The sequence below is a fragment of the Lacerta agilis genome, chromosome 2 (assembly GCF_009819535.1).
Source record: "Lacerta agilis isolate rLacAgi1 chromosome 2, rLacAgi1.pri, whole genome shotgun sequence".
Classification (NCBI taxonomy): domain Eukaryota; kingdom Metazoa; phylum Chordata; class Lepidosauria; order Squamata; family Lacertidae; genus Lacerta; species Lacerta agilis.
This window is the reverse complement of record NC_046313.1, coordinates 106,094,801-106,114,758: the sequence shown is the minus strand read 5'-3', so window position 1 is coordinate 106,114,758 and position 19,958 is coordinate 106,094,801. Positions and strand designations below refer to the sequence as shown.

The 19,958-nt window shown below is 47.2% G+C and overlaps 1 protein-coding gene across 3 annotated transcripts in view; it reads left to right on the top strand.

Annotated features, from left to right (window-relative positions):
* Nucleotides 1–3,153: 3,153 nt before the first annotated feature.
* DDR1 (discoidin domain receptor tyrosine kinase 1) overlaps nt 3,154–19,958 on the top strand; it is a 58,377-nt gene continuing 41,572 nt past the window's right edge. For all 3 annotated transcript variants that reach the window (XM_033141589.1, XM_033141590.1, XM_033141592.1), the window contains exon 1: nt 3,154–3,405. The gene's annotated coding sequence lies outside the window, so the exon portion shown is untranslated. The remainder of the gene's footprint in view (nt 3,406–19,958) is intronic.

Here is a 19,958-nt window from a genome sequence, read left to right as displayed (position 1 = left end):
TTTGGGTGTCCCTCCCCTCCTGCTGCGTTATGAGGATCTCCCTCTCTCCTATTATGGCTATCCAAATTGTGAGCCAAAGGGGTCTATTCCCTCAATGTCTTCAGGGCCAGCCCACCCATAAGGCAAGGTCAGGCGACCACCGCCTCGGGCAGCAGGATCTGCAGGGGCAGCAGATCCTGCCTCCAAGAAATGCCAAGGAATGCATTGCCTGCTGCATCCAACTTCTCTGCCAACTAATATTCTGCTCTGGTCAGACCTCACCTGGAATACTGTGTACAGTTCTGGGCACCACAGTTCAAGAAGGATACTGACAAGCTGGAACGTGTCCAGAGGAGGGCAACCAAAATGGTCAAAGGCCTGGAAACGATGCCTTATGAGGAACGGCTTAGGGAGCTGGGTATGTTTAGCCTGGAGAAGATAAGGTTAAGGGGTGATCTGATAGCCATGTTCAAATATATAAAAGGATGTCATATAGAGGAGGGCGAAAGGTTGTTTTCTGCTGCTCCAGAGAAGCGGACACGGGGCAATGGATTCAAACTACAAGAAAGAAGATTCCACCTAAACATTAGGAAGAACTTCCTGACAGTGAGAGCTGTTCGACAGTGGAATTTGCTGCCAAGGAGTGTGGTGGAGTCTCCTTCTTTGGAGGTCTTTAAGCAGAGGCTTGACAGCCATCTGTCAGGCATGCTTTGATGGTGTTTCCTGCTTGGCAGGGGGTTGGACTGGATGGCCCTTGTGGTCTCTTCCAACTCTTCTATGATTCTATGATTCTATGATAATCAGGATGAATGCTTAATACACACCCATGGAAGCACCCATAGAGTGATTTAAAATAAAAATACCCTCTTTCCTAATTTGAACCAGGGCTTCTTGGGACATATCTGCAGAACCTCTCTCAGTGCTACGGCACAGCTCTAAAAGATGTGACTTAATTGCAACCGCGCACACAGGAGAAAGTTCTGTGGCTCCTTGTAGACTTACAGATTTATTGGGGCATAAACGTTTGTAGACTAGATCCCACTTCATCTGATGGTGCGAAAGCATATGTCACAATAAATCTGTTCGTTTTTAAGACGCCACAGCCCTTTCTCCCTCTCTCCTCTCGTGTGTGTGTGTGTGTGTGTTTTGTTGTAACAGACAAACGCGGCTACTCTTCTGGTTGTAATAAGAGCGGCTGTGAGAATATGGAGGTGAAGAGAGGGAGGAGATCAGCACCCACCAATTAAGAGCAGGGACCTTCCATGCCCTGGCATTTAGATCTGCTCCCCAGGTTTCCCTTCAAAAACTTGGCTGGCTCCTAAGTTCTGCAAAATGCCCCCCCCATACATAAAATGAAATAACTCGCTTCCACATGTATTAATCGGTTTCTCATTCTGGCTCGTCCATAATCAAAGGGGAAACCTTTGATCCTGGGAAATGGTTTTCTATTGTCACGCTCTGCCCTTGTGTCAGCTTTCACTCTCAGCAGTTCTGTAATTTCCAGTCCGGAGAGAGGGGGTGCATTGTGGAAAGCCCACAGGCAGCACAGAAGCAGGATCTAAGTCATTCCTGAAGCCAGGAAATCCTGGGTTTGATAATGGCATGATTCACACACACCCCTCCGCTGCAATGTCCAGGAAAGTTGAGGACACCACCAAATACCTTGGATGGCCTCTAGTGTCACATATCTTTCTCAAAACAAATCCTGGAGTTGTGATATTTAGAACTCTTCTCACTCTTCCCTGCTCAGTAATTTTCACCTTTTCAGATCCAACCTACTGGGATCCATTTGGGGACCTCCTCCATCTCCTTCGTGCATTTGCAAGGTGATAATGTTGCTATTGCAACCTACCTTAGATCAGGTTGCAAGCCAGCTGTGCAAGGATGGGGCACCTGTGGATTCTACTTCTGACCCACCAGCAAGGTTAGCTGCTGATACCCTACCCTACACTTTCAGGGGTGCCAACATGAATAAAAACATTTTTTTGGGACTTGGGAGGAGGCTGGTAAGTGCCACCTTCGTACACTGTTGTGCCATGTTAGAAAGCGAGAGCCGCCGTGGTGTCACAGTTCTTCAAGATCTCGATGAGTGACCTTGAGTTGCCACTCTCCCTTAGTCTACCTTCCTCAAAAGCTTGTTGTGAGGATAAAATTGGGGACGGGGGGGGGAGCCTGAGCTCCTTGGAGGAAGGACAGTGTTGTTTATTCAAAGGAAATAATTATCATTCTATTATACAAAGTTCGTTACATATTAATAAATAATAATAACACTCCCACAACAAATTACCTGTGGTTCAAACAACCACATACATATCTCTGCCTGTGTTTTCATTTTCTTCCTCCGTTTCCCACCGTCTCAAATTCTAGAGGCTAGAGGACCCTGGGGGATCCCTTCCGACTTTACATTTCTATGATTCTATAAAAGCACCTCCTGCCTCTTGTTTTTTTTTTTTTCCTCCACAGCAGCGCCACGCATGCCATGGCATAGCAAACAGCTACAATAAAAGAAAAAAGATCTGGAACACTGATTGCTGCAGAGAAACTTTCCTCTCCCTCCTGAGCAGGCTGGAGAAGTGGCGCTTTAAGAACACTTGGCTTTATCTTATCTCTCACAAAGAAATTACAGAGAGATCCTTCCCAGGCTGCCCTTTTCTATCCAGACAAAAAGCCAGAGGGAGGAGAGACCTTTGCCCGACGACTTTCGGAGCTCAGCTTCGCCTTGGGGTACAGCAGCCCAGGAGGAGCCGCTGCTGCCTCCAACCCCACCCCCCTCTCTCCTCTTTTGCAGGCGCAATCCAAGCGCCACCAAACTAGGCGAGGGGGGCCTCTCTTGGGAGAGAGAGAGAGAAAAAAAAACTGGCCGCCAACAGCTGAGCAAAAAAGGCGTGAGTTAATTTCAGAGAGGCTGGCGCGGTGGCGATGCGAAGCGAGAGGGGGCCGGGCAGGAGAGGTGGGTGTAAGAAAGGAAAGGAAAGGAAAGAGGAGGGAGAGAAGGAGGGAGGGAAGTGCGCGCGTTGCAACGCCTCCTGAGCCAGCCGGCCGCTGGCATCAGCCGAGTCCCCGCCCCGCCAAGGACGGCCAAGGCGGGGAGGGGAAAAGAGACAGCGCTATGCAAATCGGGCTGGATGAGATCAGCCGGGAGCAACTGGCTGTGCAACTTCGGAGCAGGACTCTTTTTTCCCCCCTCGCCAGTTGCAAGACGGCTCGGCTCCGGCTCGCGCTTTTGCGCACGGCAGACGCGCCTTCTCTCCGCGCCCTGGTTCCCGGCTGGATTATTCCTTTTACCAAGTGAGCTCCGGGCTGGAATTTCTATCTTTCTGTCTTGGCGGAGTTAATTCTCTCTTTTCTTTCCGCCGCATTTTACCCGGTTCTGTAACCGGGTGGATTTAAGCGCTGTTTGAGTTTGAAGAGGAGAATCGAGAAAAGGTAATCCTCTCCACTCCCGTGCGCCTTTTCCTTTTCCTTCCTTTTGTAACCTTGAGCCAGCGTTGAAAGTGAGACGAACCCGGGCGAGGCAGGAGGAGTCTATAAAGCAATGAAAACAAACTGGGGCTTCCCAGTTCCTGGTCAGGGCTTGGCTTCAAGCCAGACTCACCTGCCGCCTGCTTGCTTTGTATACATACGTGTCAAGAGAAGTGGATTTGAGGCGTAGCGGGGTGTCCTCTGGAGTCTTGAGCTTAGGCTGTGTTGGGGCTCCCCAGCGCTTAGCAACAGAAGCTCCTCGGCGTCAGGTTTAACCCTTGGAACGAAGAAGAGTGTCCCTGATCATGGGCAGAGTGCCTTTCCCTCACCGTTAAGGGCTGCGGCAGACATCGCGAATGGGCTGCGCTTTTGTGTGGCAATTAGCATGCAACCCATCTCGTCCTACTCACAATTGTGTGTGCACCACTGAATGCGCAGTGACTCGCGCATGTATAATAGGTGTTCGTTCTCGAGTTCCTTTTGCTTAATTTTCCCCTGCTCTCAATTGTACACTGCTCTTGAGGTCTTTCGGAAGAGAGTCGGCAGTGTGGTGTAGTGGTTAGAGTGTGGGACTAGGCTCTGGGCCGCACCTGTTCATGTTGTTGGGGGATTTGCACAAAGAGAGCCGGTGTGTTGGAGTGGTTAGAGTGCTGGTCTCGGACTTGGGGAACCAGGGTTTGAGTCCACCTACCTCACAGGATGACATGGAGAGAGGAGAACCAGGTAGGAAGCCTTGAAGGAAAGGTGGGAGAGAAATGTAGTAATGCATACTGAAATTCCTGCTGGCATTAGTATACAGATATATATTTACATCTAACCACAGATGATTCAGAGATTGCACGCTAGTTTGTAGATGTGAGTGCTTTCGGTATGGAAGGGTTTGTTGTTGTTGTTGTTGTTGTTGTTGTTGTTACCTGTGCCTCATCCCAAGGCAACCCCAGCTAGGTTATCTTCCCCCTGCCTCCCCCCCCATGGTTTTATGGGATTAGGGAAAAACAGGTTTCCAAACACCCCCTACCCAGTACCTTTTATCTGAGACGTCATTTCTGATCTGTGTTTCCCACAATGTGCATCTTGTAAAAACCGAGATCAGATTCCACCCTTTGATTGATTTCCCTCCTCCCCACCCCTTTCATCTGGATTTTCTGACCAAGAGGCTTTACGGCTAGGGGGCCTGAAACTCCAGCATGTGCAAAGTTGCCCTTTCATTTCCCATTTTTTCAGCCGTGACGCCAGCTGCTTTTCGAAAGGCAGGTGGGTTTTGAGCTTTCCTGCTGCTTGCCGATGGATGCACACAGAGAGAGAACAGCTCTTAACCTTTCTCTCTACAGTAGTTCCAAGCAGGGAAAAAGAAGTGGCTCTCTTTGGGTCTGGGCGTCCGAGAAATGCCAGGATTCTAACAGCGACAAATAATTCCTTGTCGTTTTAATGCAGCAACCGTGGACTTGAGTTTAGAAACCAAGACTATTGCTGTACTATAATGCATCGGGGTTGCAATGCTAGCGTCGTTGTGTGAGAATTATTATGGTGATTATTCAGGGAGAGCACTCTTGAGCACTGTGCATACAGCCAAGCATTACTATTTTTATTAACAGGGTTGGGGTTTATCACAACGAGGCAGATTTCTGATGTTTTAAAACCCCCTTGTCCTGTAATCACCCTGTTTAATGAGGCAGCAGCAGTAGCCAGAAGCCCCACTTGGATGAAAAGGGGGTTCGAACCGCCAGTGGGGATATTGGCTGGTATCCAACATTTGTCATGCTCAGTGTTCGAAATTCGCCAGGCACGTTTTGCAACTGGCATGGGTCCAATCGCAACTGCATGGAGATCTGTGAATGCCAGGTTGGCGACGGGCCTCTCCATCTGGCTGGCCCCTCCAGTTTTCTTAAGCAGGTAAGCAGAGTTGCTTATTTCTTGCTTTTATATTCCACCTTTTCCTCCAAGGAGTACATGGTTCACTCCCTCTCTCCCCATCTTGGTTAATCTCTACAACGACCCCTTGAAGTAGGTTAAGAGGCTGTGACTGGACCAAGGTCACCCACTTAGGTCACCCTCCCAGGTCCTAGTATGACACTCTCTTCTTCTTTCTTTGGCGATCACTCGTAGCCGAGTAAGATTGTCTTCCATAAACACGGTTTTAACAGTGATTCCGTAAAGTGACTGTGGAGGCCAATTCTGGATCCACATGTCCTTCCAGTGGGGGCATAGGTTTCCGGACGGGAGTTGATCACGGTGTGGATTTGCCAAGCGTGCCTTCCTCTTAGCACGTTTCTCCCTTGCGTCCTGGGTTCGAGTGTCTTCAAAGCCCATGACACCTTTGGTAAAGGCTGTTCTCCAATTGGAGTGCTCTCAGGCAAGTGTTTCCCAATTGTCGGTGTTTATACAGTCATACCTTGGGTTGCATTTTTTCGGGTTGCGAACGCGGCAAACCCGGAAGAAGAAGAAGAAGAAGAAGAAGAAGAAGAAGAAGAAGAGTTTGGATTTGATATCCTGCTTTATCACTACCCGAAAGAGTCTCAAAGCGGCTAACATTCTCCTTTCCCTTCCTCCCCCACAACAAACACTCTGTGAGGTGAGTGGGGCTGAGAGACTTCAGAGAAGTGTGACTAGCCCAAGGTCACCCAGCAGCTGCATGTGGAGGAGTGGAGATGTGAACCCGGTTCCCCAGATAATGAGTCTACCGCTTTTAACCACTACACCACACTGGCTCTCGTGTTTACTTCTGGGTTTTGCCAGGTGAGCATGCGCAGAAGCGTTCTGCGCGGTTTGTGCATGCGCAGAAACATTCTGCGTGGTTCGCGCATGCGCAGAAGTGCTCTGTCGCGCTTTCGCGCATGTGCAAAAGCACCGCTCGGGTTGCAGACTTTTCGGGGTGCAAATAGCACCCCGGAACGGATCGGGTCCGTAACCCGAGGTACCACTGTACTACATTTTTTAAAAAAATTGCCTTGAGACAGTCTTTAAACCTCTTTTGTTGACCACCAGTATTACGCTTTCCATTTTTAAATTCGGAATAGAGTAGTTGCTTTGGAAGATGATGATCGGGCATCCGCACAACATGACCAGTCCAACGAAGTTGATGTTGAAGAATGATTGCTTCAACACTGGTGATCTTTGCTTCTTCCAGTACACTGGCATTAGTTCCCCTGTCTGAGATCACCCTCCCAGGTCCTAGTTTGACACACTAACCACCACACGACACTGGCTTCCTAGAGTACTTCCACTATGGGCAACTATATAAATTAAGCAGGTAAACAAATACAGGGAAAGCAAAATGTCACTTGAAGAAGCATCTGGAATTATTTCCTTGGAAGCTTGAATTTGTTTTATTCTGGTTGGTTTCATTTGATGTTTTTAATGTGCTGAAAACTGCGTTGAGATTTTGTCTTTAAAACATAAAGCGGTATAGAAATAAAATACTGACAATTTCATTCGGAAAGAAGATGGTGCTTAGACATTCTGTGGTGGTGACCCTAACCTAGGTTTAAGGTGCCATTTGGCGATTAGCATCAATCTGAAGATCTAACACTGGCAGGGAAGACCCACTAACATGAATAGTGAAGAGAAACTTTGGGTGCATTCATTTCAGGGTAAAACTTAGTTGGGTCTCTGTGTGCAGAAGCAGAGGGCGGTCATTCTTTGTGATGGATCGATTTGGGGTAAAAGGGGACAGGTGCGTGTTGCAAACAGTATTTAATTAGCCAAAGGACAGGGATCTCAGAGAAGGGTTGGGGAATCCATAACAGAGCACTTTCTTGGCTCAAGGTTGCGGGTTCAATTCCCAACACTTCCGGTAGGGCTGGGGAGATCCTGGGCAGCTTCTGCTGCCAGTTAGAGTAGACGACACTGAGCTGGTCAGACTCAAGAGAAGCTTTGTGGATTCCTTGCTGTCTCAGGCTCTGTCACCCAATTGTTCTCTCAGTGGACAGTTGAATGCCTTTGGGAAAGGCCGCAGCATAGGGCATGGAGGCAGAAGCACTGCCACAAGTGTTGCTTCCCAGCAACTGAAATTTGTTGCAGTGCCTTTTCTGCATGCGCTCCGGCCATCTGCACCACATGTTCAGGGTGGGGAAGGCTTTTCCAGGAGGGCAAACGGGTCACTCTCCCCACCAACCTCAAGTCCTCTTCAAGTCCGCATCCACCTGGCTGCCTTTTGACCTACATCCAAGGGGGCGAATGAAACCGCCTGCCAGCTTCTTCCTCCCTCTGGACCTCAGCAGGGAGGAGGATTGGGGCAAAGCCAGCACTCCTTGGCTCGGCCTGCCGTTGGCTGCAGCTGCACATCCTGCGTGGGCTCCCAGCAACACCCCACCTTACCTGTCTGAATGACACCAGCCGGTGAGGGCCGTTGCTTACACAGCCAAAACGACACCACCCAAGCACATGGGGGTGTCAGTAGGAGACCCAGGGGAACCCTGAGGTTTGTAGAAGTACAATTTTTTATTATTATTATTTTGAGGGGTGGGGTTCTAAAGTGGGGGGGGAAGGGGGGAAACAACCCAATGCATACTAAGTGTGATGCTGTTGATTTGTGGTGGTTTTCCTTATTTATTTATTTATTTAGGTTTCTGGACTGCCCTTCCCCAGAGGTGGTCACCAGGCAGTTTAATAATAATAATAATAATAATAATAATAAATTGATGATGATGATAATAAATAAATAAATAAATAAATAAAACTTTATTATTTATACTCTGCCCCTCTGACTGGGTTTCCCCAGCCACTCTGGGTGGGGAATACAGTGGTACCTCGGGTTACAAACACCTCAGGTTACAAACACTTCGGGTTACAGACTCCACTAACCCAGAAGTAGTACCTCAGGATGAGAACAGAAATCGTGCTCCGGTAGTGTGGCAGAAGCAGGAGGCCCCATTAACTAAAGTGGTACCTCAGGTTAAGAACAGTTTCAGGTTAAGAACGGACCTCCGGAAGGAATTAAGTTCGTAACCAGAGGCACCACTGCATATCATAAAACAGAAAGCTTAAAATAATTCTCATGAGGTACATAATTAACTACATCCCAGAAATGACTAGCCAATCAGCTTCTAAAAAAACCAGTGGAAAAGGGGGTGTTTGTGAGATGGTGTGTTTTTAACCTCGTGTATTTTCTTTTTCCTCTGAGCTTTTGGAACTTAATTTGGAGAGTAGCACTCTGGCTTCTTTTCATGGGATGGGATTTGTAGTCCTGGCTTGTTGTTGTCGTTTAGCTGTGTTTTCAGTCTTTTATTTGAATTGTCCGTGTTTTTAGGTTTCATTGTTGCATTTTTAACTTATTTTGGCACTAGTTGCTTTGAGTTGCCTTCTAAGAAGAGTGACAAACAAAGAAAATAAGTAAATAAATAGTAGAATCTAAAGTTAGGGCAAGACACCCTTCAGTTTGGAGGTCATTCCACAGACAAGGCCTCAGGCTCAAATTCCCATTAAACTAGGAGGTTCACTGAGAGGCCATGAGGCAGTCAATCTGTCTCTAGATAGCCTACCCCACAGGCTTATTGGGAGGATAAAAGTGGTTGGAGCGAAGCACCTTGTGTTTCGACCTGAACTCCTTCCAAGAAAGGCAGAATATAATAATATTCATAATCGCCATCTGCTATATATTTTGGAAAGTTGCTTGTTCACTATTTGTAGGGACGCCTCTTTTAAAAATATCTTAACCACGTTTTGCACGATGGCTCCTGAGAACAAGGAGCGGGTTTGCTTCTGTGCTTGGATACGGTTGGGCACCATTTTGAATCAAGATGGCGGACGGAAGCTTTCCGAACACTGGGTTTTTTTTTATTTATGTATTAGAATTCCCAGATAACTGTGGGTTCGAGGATGCTAGGAATAAATAAGTGGGACGTGGAAGAAAATGTTGCAGTGTGCTTCCTGTTCAGGGTTCCAGCTTACCGCAAGTGCCCATTTCCAGGACACTCCATTTATCTCCATTTCCTGTACTTCTGTGTCCACTGAGCATGCTCAGTTTGAATCGGGCTGTTTTGGGGGCTTCCTTTCTTTTTATTTCCCCCTCCCCCCCACTTCCTGTAGATTTCTGTGTACCTTTGCTAATCTAGGGGCTTTTGCGAGCTTGTGGATATCTTTCCCTTGTGCCTAAGATAGAGCTGATTTTGGCTACACAAGGACCAGCGCTTGGAGAGTGAGCTCGCTATTAGCGATAATCCTCCCGGCTCTTGTTTCGTGATCGCACCAGCGGTGGAGCCTTCAGTTCTGGTTTCTGTTTAGGGAGATTTTGCAGATAAGCAGCTGAGGCTGCAATTTGTCAAAGGCCGCACGCTACATGTGTAAATGAACAAGGCGGAATGGCATTAGCAATGCTCTCTGACCGCCTGACTCTCACATGTACACTCATTAGAGAGATGCGGCCGATCCCAGTTCCCTGACAATTGCACCTGTAAATACTCGCTTGCAAACATTTTTTTTTTGTCTACCCTCACATTACATTCTCATATGCAGACATAAAACATTTTATGAACACATCTTAAAAATGCCAATGCCTGAAGGGACTCTGAGTTCCTATTCCTTTTTTTTAAAGCAATTTTTTTTTGCCCCACTCTTCAGTCCAAAAAGGCTCCCAGAAGACAGAGAAGACAGTCTCTGCCCTCGGAATCTAAAAGGCACGACACAAAAGGAAACGGGGATGGGGAGGGAAAAGGAAAACAAGTAAGCACAAGCACCAGTTAAGCTAGTAATTATAATGGATCTACTGGAGCGGAGGAGATGCTGGCGCTTGTCTCTCAGCAGAACCAGTGGAAACAGCCACCACTTTCCGTATCTCCCTTTGCTGCAGCCTTTGTTCCCTTTTTCATTTACAGTCAGTATTATTATTGTTTGTTATTTAATCAAAGTGAAAAGACCCCCTGCCCCAAGGAGTTTACAATCTGCGCCTGGACCATGGGGAGATTGGGAACATGAAAGGAGGGGGAAATTGCCCAAAGAAGAAAGGTAGAGGACAAAGCAACAAGATTTCCAGCATTCCTGGGCAGTTTGCTCCCTGCTGCAACGTTATGGCATACCTCTCTCTGTAACTGTAATATGCAATAGTTAACTAAGCTGACATGTTAATAAAGGCAACATATCATTGATGGAGCACTCCACACGTTCAGGCGCCGCTGCCAATAATCACTCCTTGCGGGATGTGGTGGCTGAATCAGCAGTCTCTTAGATGGAAACCTGTAGGGAGCGGAGGTGAAGTTGTCTGGGGCAGTGTAAAATGATGAACACGGCAAAAGGACATTAAGAACGTTCTCTGACAACCCAATATTCTCATGTCCGTCGGGGCACATTAATCGACCCTTAGCGCAAGCTTATCTCCCGTCGAAGTGTGGTTGCTTTAGGAAAGATTCAGGTTTGAACACAAGCAGTTCTGCTGTGCTGCAGAACTGTGACTCTTTAAGTGGCTTGCAATGCAAGTTTCTAGTCCTTAACACGGTTAAGAAGACAAGCTTGGGAGCGGGGCCCAGAGCGAAGGCAGGCAGTAGGATGGCTTCGGCATGCGGCTCTCCGTGATCTGGAAGAGCAAAATAAGCAACTTGATCCTGTGTTTTTGTGCTCAGTAGATTTATGTGAGCGTAGGTTGGCCTAATCAAGAATCTTCGCAATGTAAAAGAGCAAGGAGCAAGCCTTTAAAAAAAAATTAAAAATGAAAGCTGTACATTTGTAGGAGTCTAAAAGAATGCCCCTATAGTCACTTCCCACAAATGGTGGCAACTACCACATTAACTCTGGAGTGTTATACATCTTGATGGCAGAACTACAGTCGTACCTTGGAAATCGAACAGCCTAGTTCTCGAATGTTTTGGCTCCCGAACAATCGAAACCCGGAAGTGACTGTTCCGGTTTTCGAACATTCTTTTGGAAGTGGAACATCCTACAGGGCTTCCGCGGCTTCCGATTGGCTGCAGGAAAATCAGAAGCTGCGCTTTAGTTTTCCAGAACTGATTCCATTTGACTTCCAAGGTACGACTATACAGTATTCGTTTGGTTATTAGCATTTCTAAACCACTTAGTATTTAAAAGATCTCTAAGCGGCAGAGAGAAACCCAGCGTAAATGCAGTGGGTGGCATCGAGCTAACTTGTCGTCCCATCAACACAAGGATTTTCACTTGTGTAACGGAACTCCCCCCCCACTCTTCTCCCCGTGCATATCCCGTGCCCCCCCCCCCAAATTCTGCTCCAGAGGGTGGGTGAGCCCCAGAATAGATTTTGGGAGAAGGGAGGGGAGCTCTTTTGCAAAGGCTAAAGTCCTTGTGCTAATGGAATGTGCTACTTGGAAACCACCCAATAAATCAGTATAATAAAAACAAGAGATAACAAACGTAAAAGGAGCAAAGCAGCATCCTGAAAAGAGATTTTTTTAAAAAGCTTTCATTTAGTAATACTCAGCGAAAGCCTGGGCAGAACAAGATGTCTGTACAAGATGTTTGGAAGCAAGTGATGGATGTTGCTTCACATATGGCAGAGGGGATGGCAAACGGTGATGGTGGAAAATGCCCATTTTCGGGTTGCTATTCTGTGAACTATTTGAGTTCAGTGGGAATTACTCTGAGCTAAATGAGAATAGCTGAGACATGGGTGGCACTGTGGTCTAAACTACCAAGCCTCTTGGGCTTGCTGATCAGAAGGTCAGCGGTTTGAAACCCCGTGACGGAGTGAGCTCCCGTTGCTCGGTCCCAGCTCCTGCCCACCTAGCAGTTCGAAAGCACGTCAAAGTGCAAGTAGATAAATAGGTACCGCTCCAGCGGGAAGGTAAATGGCGTTTCCGTGCGCTGCTCTGGTTTCGCCAGAAGCGGCTTAGTCATGCTGGCCACATGACCCGGAAGCTGTACGCCGGCTCCCTCGGCCAGTAACGTGAGATGAGCGCCGCAACCCCAGAGTCGTCGTCGACGGGACCTAATGGTCAGGGGTCTCTTTACCTTTTAATGTGACGGACTAGCCCAAGGCTACCCAGCGAACTTCATTGCAGGCTGCGTGAGGATTGGAACCCTTGTCTCCCGGCTCCCAGCCCAGCATTTCTAACCACTACACATCACTGGCTCGGCCACTCGAACTGCTAGGTGGGCAGGAGCTGGGACTGAGCAACGGGAGCTCACCCTGTCGCGGGGATTCGAACCGCCGACCTTCTGATCGGCAAGCCCTAGGCTCAGTGGTTTAACCCACAGTGCCACCCGCTTCCTGGGGTCCCTTTACCTTTGCCTTTAAATGAGAATAGGGTTGCAGTCTAAATAGCTTTTTAAAAATGCATCTGTGAAGGATCACAGAAATCCATCCTCCATGTTCAGAGATGGTCTACCCCTGGCCACCATATGTTAAGGATTTTTTTTTTTTAAGGAATGGGAAGGATATCCTCATAGTGCCCTGCGTGTGACCTTCCCATCTGGCTGGCCACTGTCAGCTGATAAAATATTTGAGATTAGTGGACTCTTGGCTTGACCTAGCACGACAATCCTCATGTTCTGGGGAGGAAACTGAGGCTCAGTGTAATTTGAGAGGACTTTGGCCTGAGGACAGCATGCTGGTTATTATATTACCCTGGACACAATCATCAGCTGAACACAGTCATCGTCCCCCCCAAATGCTCAGGCCAAGGTTTTTTCTTTTTTTCCATTTACCTAACTGCAAAAGTCCATTTTTTAAAGTGGATTTGTTGTGCTAAGGTGGCAGAATGCTTTTATCCAGGGGTCAGCAAACTTTTTCAGCAGGGGGCCGGTCCACTGTCCCTCAGACCTTGTGGGGGGCCGGACTATATTTTGGAAGAAAAAAAAGAACGAATTCTTATGCCCCACAAATAACCCAGAGATGCATTTTAAATAAAAGGACACATTCTACTCATGTAAAAACACGCTGATTCCCTGACCGTCCGTGGGCCGGATTTAGAAGGTGATTGGGCCAGATCTGACCCCCGGGCCTTAGTTTGCCTACCTATGCTTTAATCCTTTCTAATTCAGGTATGTGCGTGAATTTCTCCTGCAAAATACTGACTAGCGGACCCCTCCAAACTTGCCGGTTTTGGCAGACGTATTCCACAATATGTCACTGATGCAACAGCAGGATGCCAGTGGTTGGGTTTATACTGGACCATCCATGTACCCCCCCCCCCCCACACACTTTTAGTTGTGCTGCAGTGCTTCCTATGTTTTGCCACACTGTTGCCATCTGGGAGGGCACTTTTGTGCTTCAGTGCATGACGAAAGCAACCCCCCCCCAAACCCAGGCAAAACCCACACACTCAGAGCATTTGCGTTATGATCAGTATTTTAGCAGGAAGTTTGGGGACATGCCCCGATTGGAAATGAAGCAGTATGTATGCCTCAAAACCATTGCATGTGCAAAACAGTATCAAAAGCTGTTCTAAACCTTTGCACGCACATAACCACGAAACACGAACAACCACCCTGATATCATCATTGAGCACAAATAATAATAATAATAATAATAATAATAATAATAATAATAATAATAATAATTTATTTATACCCCGCCCATCTGGCTGGGCCTCCCCAGCCACTCTGGGCGGCTTCCAACACAATATTAAAATACAATAATTCATCAGATATTAAAAGCTTCCCTAAACAGGGCTGCCTTAAGATGTCTTCTAAAAATCTGGTAGTTGTTGTTCTCTTTGACATCTGGTGGGAGGGAGTTCCACAGGGCGGGTGCCACTACCAAGAAGGCCCTCTGCCTGGTTCCCTGTAGCTTGGCTTCTCGTAATGAGGGAACCACCAGAAGGCCCTCGGCACTGGACCTCAGTGTCCGTGTAGATCGATGGGGGTGGAGATGCTCCTTCAGATATACCGGTAATCATGATTGCACAAGGATGAGGATGTCTGGAGGGGCAGCCTTTGTCTTAAGCTTGTGTATAAACCAGGCATGTCCAAAGTCCGTTTCGGGGGCCTAATCCGCCTCGCTGGTCGGTTTAATCTGGCCCCTGTGGCTGTTTATTTCCTGGGTTAAAATCCTAAAAAAATACCCTAACAACTTCAATCCTAAAAAAGGTCAGCAAATTTGGTCGGCCTCCACGGCCCTTCACTTCCTCAAATCTGGCCCCTCTTTGAAAAAAGTTTGGCCACCACTGGATAAACCACTTAAAACAGCCTGTGTATGGTTATTGCACGCTGTGGTTTTTTTCTTCTGTCCTGTCTGGATACTTTCCACACAGCATTGGCCACTAAAAAGCAACAGGTACCACTGTGTTGTGTGGTACATGTTGCTTTTTAGTATGGTGTAGTGCGGGAGGCAGTGGAGGATAGGGGTGCCTGGCGTGCTCTGGTCCATGGGGTCACGAAGAGTCGGACATGACTGAACGACTGAACAACAAGTGTGGAGCCAGTGTGGTGTAGTGGTTAAGAGCCCTAGACTCGTAATCTGGGGAACCGGGTTCGCGTCTCCGCTCCTCCACATGCAGCTGCTGGGTGACCTTGGGCTAGTCACACTTCTCTGAAGTCTCTCAGCCCCACTCACCTCACAGAGTGTTTGTTATGGGGGAGGAAGGGAAAGGAGAATGTTAGCCGCTTTGAGACTCCTTAGGTAGTGATAAAGCGGGACATCAAATCCAAACTCTTCTACTTCTTCTTCTTCTGTCATCATAGAACCTCTTTGCACCAGGCGGAGAAATCATGCAGAGACTGGTTTTTACGATTACGACGGGAAGCCCGCTCATAGAAACTTCTTAAAGTTGGTACCCGTATGAGAAAAACATGCTTCCTGAGGCAGGGATCTGATTTTTAAAATTTATTTCTCGCATCACATTGCCAAGTGTTATGTGCAATGCAGCAAATATATTAAATATTTAATTTTACGGTGCACACTGGGGCAGGAGGACATTAGCTGAGTGGGAGAGCATCTGCTTTGCATGCAGAAGGTCCAGGTTCAATCCCCATCGTTTCCACGTGTGGCTGGGAGGGATCTCTTCAGGAAAGGCTGGAGAGCCACTGCCAGCTATAGAAAAGACTAGGCAAGCCAGTGGTCTGGCTCAGTATAAGTCAGTTTCCAGTCTTATGCTTTTACATATGGAAAGTCCTAGGCTAGCAGTTGATGGGAAAGACCTTTCTCTGCCAGAGACTCTTGGAGATCTGCTGCCAGTCAGAGCAGAGCAATGCCAGGCTAAAGTAGCTTCCTGGATAGCGTTGCTGCTTTGACCAGTGTGCTGGCCTGTTATCGGTCTTTTCTTAGATTTGCTAAGACAGTTCATAGTTCCGTGCTGGGTTGGGGGATTTGCAGCCCTCCGGGTGTATCTGGTAACCACGGCTCCCATCATCCCTAACCAGTTGTGGTACCAGGTTATCAGCTGGGTGGGTAGCTGTGCCCTGAAGAGTTATGTGGAAGAGTAAATGTAGCTTTTCTCTCCTTTTCTCATAACCCCTGCATGACCACCTTCACCTTGCTGAGATTCTTTCTTCTGCAATGCAATTAAATACCCAGGGGCTGCTGTGCCCTCTTTTGCATCTCCTCACGCCATGTGGCATTCTTTTCATTACTACAGCTGTTGTGCTGTGCGTGGGTTGGGTTTCGTCACATGCTGTGGGTTTGGTCTGCAAGGGATATTGCTGGGCTGTTTGTTTTTTGGCCATTTTTAAGAAAGAGATGGGACTTCTTTGGCGTCTGGGGAAATCACGGATTGCATCCAGTTCTGCCGTTTGTCTCCTTCGGCGTATTCGGAGAGGTAGACTGCGTCCGGATCTGGAAAAAGAAACGACACCGGTCAACTGATGGCTAGATAAAGCCTCCAGTTTCAGAGGCAGTCTACCTCTGAATATGCCAAAAGAGACTTCACAACGGAAAAGGGCTTAATGAATCTCACCCTCTCTCGAAGCAACGCTTGATTTTCAGCGAAAGGCTCCAGAATTCTCTCTTCTACCACCCACCCAATCTCATTTTTATTATCAGAGGATGTTTATTTTGACATAAAGGGTGGTATTCAATGCTAGTCCTACTCAGAGTAGACCTACTGAAGTTACTAGATGTGCCTAAAACATCTTTCTTAGTTTTAGTGAGTTGTCCCTGAGTAGTTGGAGGCAATGCCATGGGGATACACCATATTTTTCTCTCTCCACTCTTTGGTCAGGGTCCTGTGCCCTTAAGGACTGTGTAACGGGCAAAAAATCAGGTACAGCTTCCCCCATTGCTGCATGCTCGTGTGAGGAACTACTGCACCTGTTGAATGTTGGCCTGATGCCTGCAGAAAAAGGCCACCGTACTCACATGGTGTCTTGTCTCCCACGATCTTACGTGGTGGGAGTAAAATTTAGTAAGGGACTGGGAAGTATTTTTGCTTAGTAGTAAAAATGCTGTGGAGAGGCGGCTGTAGAAAAACGATCGTCATGGGGACAACAAGCAAGTAGTTGATTTGGTTAGCGTTCCTGGTCCCCAAACTTCCAGTTACTGTATAGTCAAAGAAAACAAAGTTAAACATAAGAAACGTGAAAACGCCACTTGATGATTTTTTGGGTGTTCACGCCCAGCCCTTTTCACTATTTGCTTAAAGACCAGTTTTCAGGATTTGCTTCCAGGTTAAGTATGGGCAGGATTGTAGTTTGAGGCCTTGAGTTCCCCAGCACCTATCCTTTGAGCCAGAGGTAGAGTCCCCCCTCCCTCCTTTGAAACTATAATTAATAAAAGGCTATTCATTCATTGTCACATTTTTCTCCCGTTTTAAGATGATTCCCATAATGGATGTGTCCTTTTTCACTAAGAGGACTTGGTACCTTTTGGCATGGATATAGTTAGAGATTTATGCATCTTTCTGAAGTTCTGTTGATCTGGCACTATTAAAGAGCATAATGCTCTTCAGTGTTTTTCAAAAAAATCTATTCTGAAAGTTTGCCCTCTTGGTAACTGCCCAGATTGGAGAAATTTGAATTTTGATAGAGACAAAAGTAAGTTTCTGTACTTAGGCAGGAATAACCAGATGCACAAATACAGGATGGGTTGACAGCTCTACATGTGAAAAGGATCTGGGGGTCATAGGTAAAGGTAAAGGGACCCCTGACCGTTAGGTCCAGTCGCGGATGACTCTGGGGTTGCGGCGCTCATCTTGCTTTACTGGCCGAGGGTGCTGGCATACAGCTTCCGGGTCATGTGGCCAGCATGACTAAGCCACTTCTGGCGAAGCAGAGCAGCGCATGGAAATGCCGTTTACCTTCCTGCTGGAGCGGTACCTATTTATCTACTTGCACTTGACATGCTTTCGAATTGCTAGGTTGGCAGGAGCAGGGACCGAGCAACGGGAGCTCACCCCGTCACGGGGATTCGAACCGCCGACCTTCTGATCAGCAAGCCCTAGGCTCTGTGGTTTAGACCATGGCGCCACCCTCGTCATAGTAGACCACAAACGTAACGTGACTCAACAGTGTGATGCAGCAGCAAAAGTAGCTAATGCTACTCTAGGTTGCGTCAATAGGAGTATATTGTCCAGATCAAACAATAGTCTCGCTCTATTCTGCCTTGGTCAGACCACACCTGGAATACTGTGTCCAGTTCTGGGCACCACAATTTAAGAAGGATGTTGACAAGCTGGAACATGTGCAGAGGAAGGCAACCAGGGTCCTGGAAACAGCCTTACGGAGGAACAGTTGAGGGAGTTGGAGAAGAGAAGACCGAGAGGTGAAATGACAACCATCTTCAAATCATCTGAAGGGCTGTCACCTGGAAGTCTGGAGCAAGCTTGTTTTCTCCTGCTCTGGAGGGTAGGATCCAAGCCATTCAAATTACAAGGACTCAACATTAGGAAGGACTTTCTGACATTAAAAGCAATTTGTCAGTGGAACAGACTCCCTCAGAAGGTGGCAGCCTCTTATTCAACGGATGTTTTTAAGTAGAGTTTGGATAGCCCTTTTTTCAGGGATTCTTTAGTTGTGATTCCTGCATTGCAGGGGGTTGGACTAGATGACCCTCGGGTCCCTTCCAATTCTATGTATTTTATTTTGGTGCTTGTAAACTGCCTTGGAAGCCCCACTGAAGGGGCAGCATATGCATCCTTTAAACCCCCCCCCCCCACAAAAAAACTAGGAATCTAACCAATGCCTAGCACACGGGAAAGAAAGTATTAAAGCCATTAAAAGGAAATGAGCTAATAAAAAGCATGTTTGTAGGGGGGATCTCTTAAGTGGTTATGGCTTAAGTTTAGGGAATCCTGCTTTCGGAGGAGGCTGGTGCAGATAATCCCTCCGGCCGCTTTCCAAATTTATGAATCATGTAGACGCACTGGCTGGAGCCGTGCATGATGGGAGGAGCGGGGGCTGGAGTTTGGGTCTTGGCACGAGGGGCCTCGTCCTAGCAAGAGAGCTGGATGCTCGCCAAAAAAGGTGCAGTGGAGAATATGCGAACACCAAAAACACTAAAAAAGAAAGGGTGATGTAATTGACAATCGCCTAAAAATAACCGTGCAAGAATTAACATAAGGTCCGTTTATATCGCAGACTCTACGCTGCGCATTGCAATGTTGTTGTTGTTTTTTTTTGCAGAAAATAGAAAAGCAAAGTTGCCATTTTAACGTGTACTACCAAATATCTCGAAACGCAAAACACTTGTCTCTGATGAGAAACAACTACTGCCACCTGTTGCACAGCAGTACTGACCCATTGGAACACTGCGACTGCGTTCGGAAATAATGCTAAACCAGAGTTTATTGTCATGGGGATGAGCCGCCAAGAGTCTTTACTCTCCCTCCTCTCCTTCCTTCACATGTGGGGGGAGGAAATTAGAAGCTTCCAATTGAGATTAGCTTGCTGTTTATGAGTGCAAACCACAGTTTGCTGGGTTCAGGCACAATGGTGAGCTCTGACTAGCAGTCGATTGCAACTACAGTCCTACCTTGGTTCTCAAACGCCTTGTGACTCGAACATTTTGGCTCCTGAACGTCGCAAACCCGGAAATGACTGTTCCGGTTTGTGAACGTTCTTTGGAACCCGAACGTCCAATGCGGGTTCTGCGGCTTCCAATTGGCTGCAGGAAGTTCCTGCAGCCAATCGGAAGCTGTGCCTTGGTTTTTGAATGTTTTCGGAAGTCAAACAAGACTTCCAGAACTGATTCCATTTGAGAACTAAGATACGACCGTAGACGCTTCTGATTTCCCCTTACAGATGAAGGAAGGCGAGGAAGCAGTGCATAAGCTCAGGGTTTATGCCTGCTCTCTGCGCATAATGTTGACATATGATTTAATTTTGCCTCTGAAAGCAGCCAGTATGTATCTGGCAATAACATCAAGAATTTGTATGGGTCAGCACAATGCAGTAACTCCCCCTCCCGAAGTATGTGTTTGCAATATTGAGGATTCGTATTCCATGTAAACGTCTGCAATTTTAAATTATTCTGTTTATTAGATGCTCGAATCCTGTGTTGGCATTTGCAAGGGAGAAGCGGAGTATATGGGTGCTTAACCCTTGCTCTACTCCCTTCCATTTCCCTTGGCAACCACTCCCCCCCCCCAAATCTAAACTGCTAGACTGTGATCTGGGTGTTGTGTAATAATCAGCCAGTAATCTGTTTTAATTTTCATGTGGCTTTTACTGTTTTACTGTTG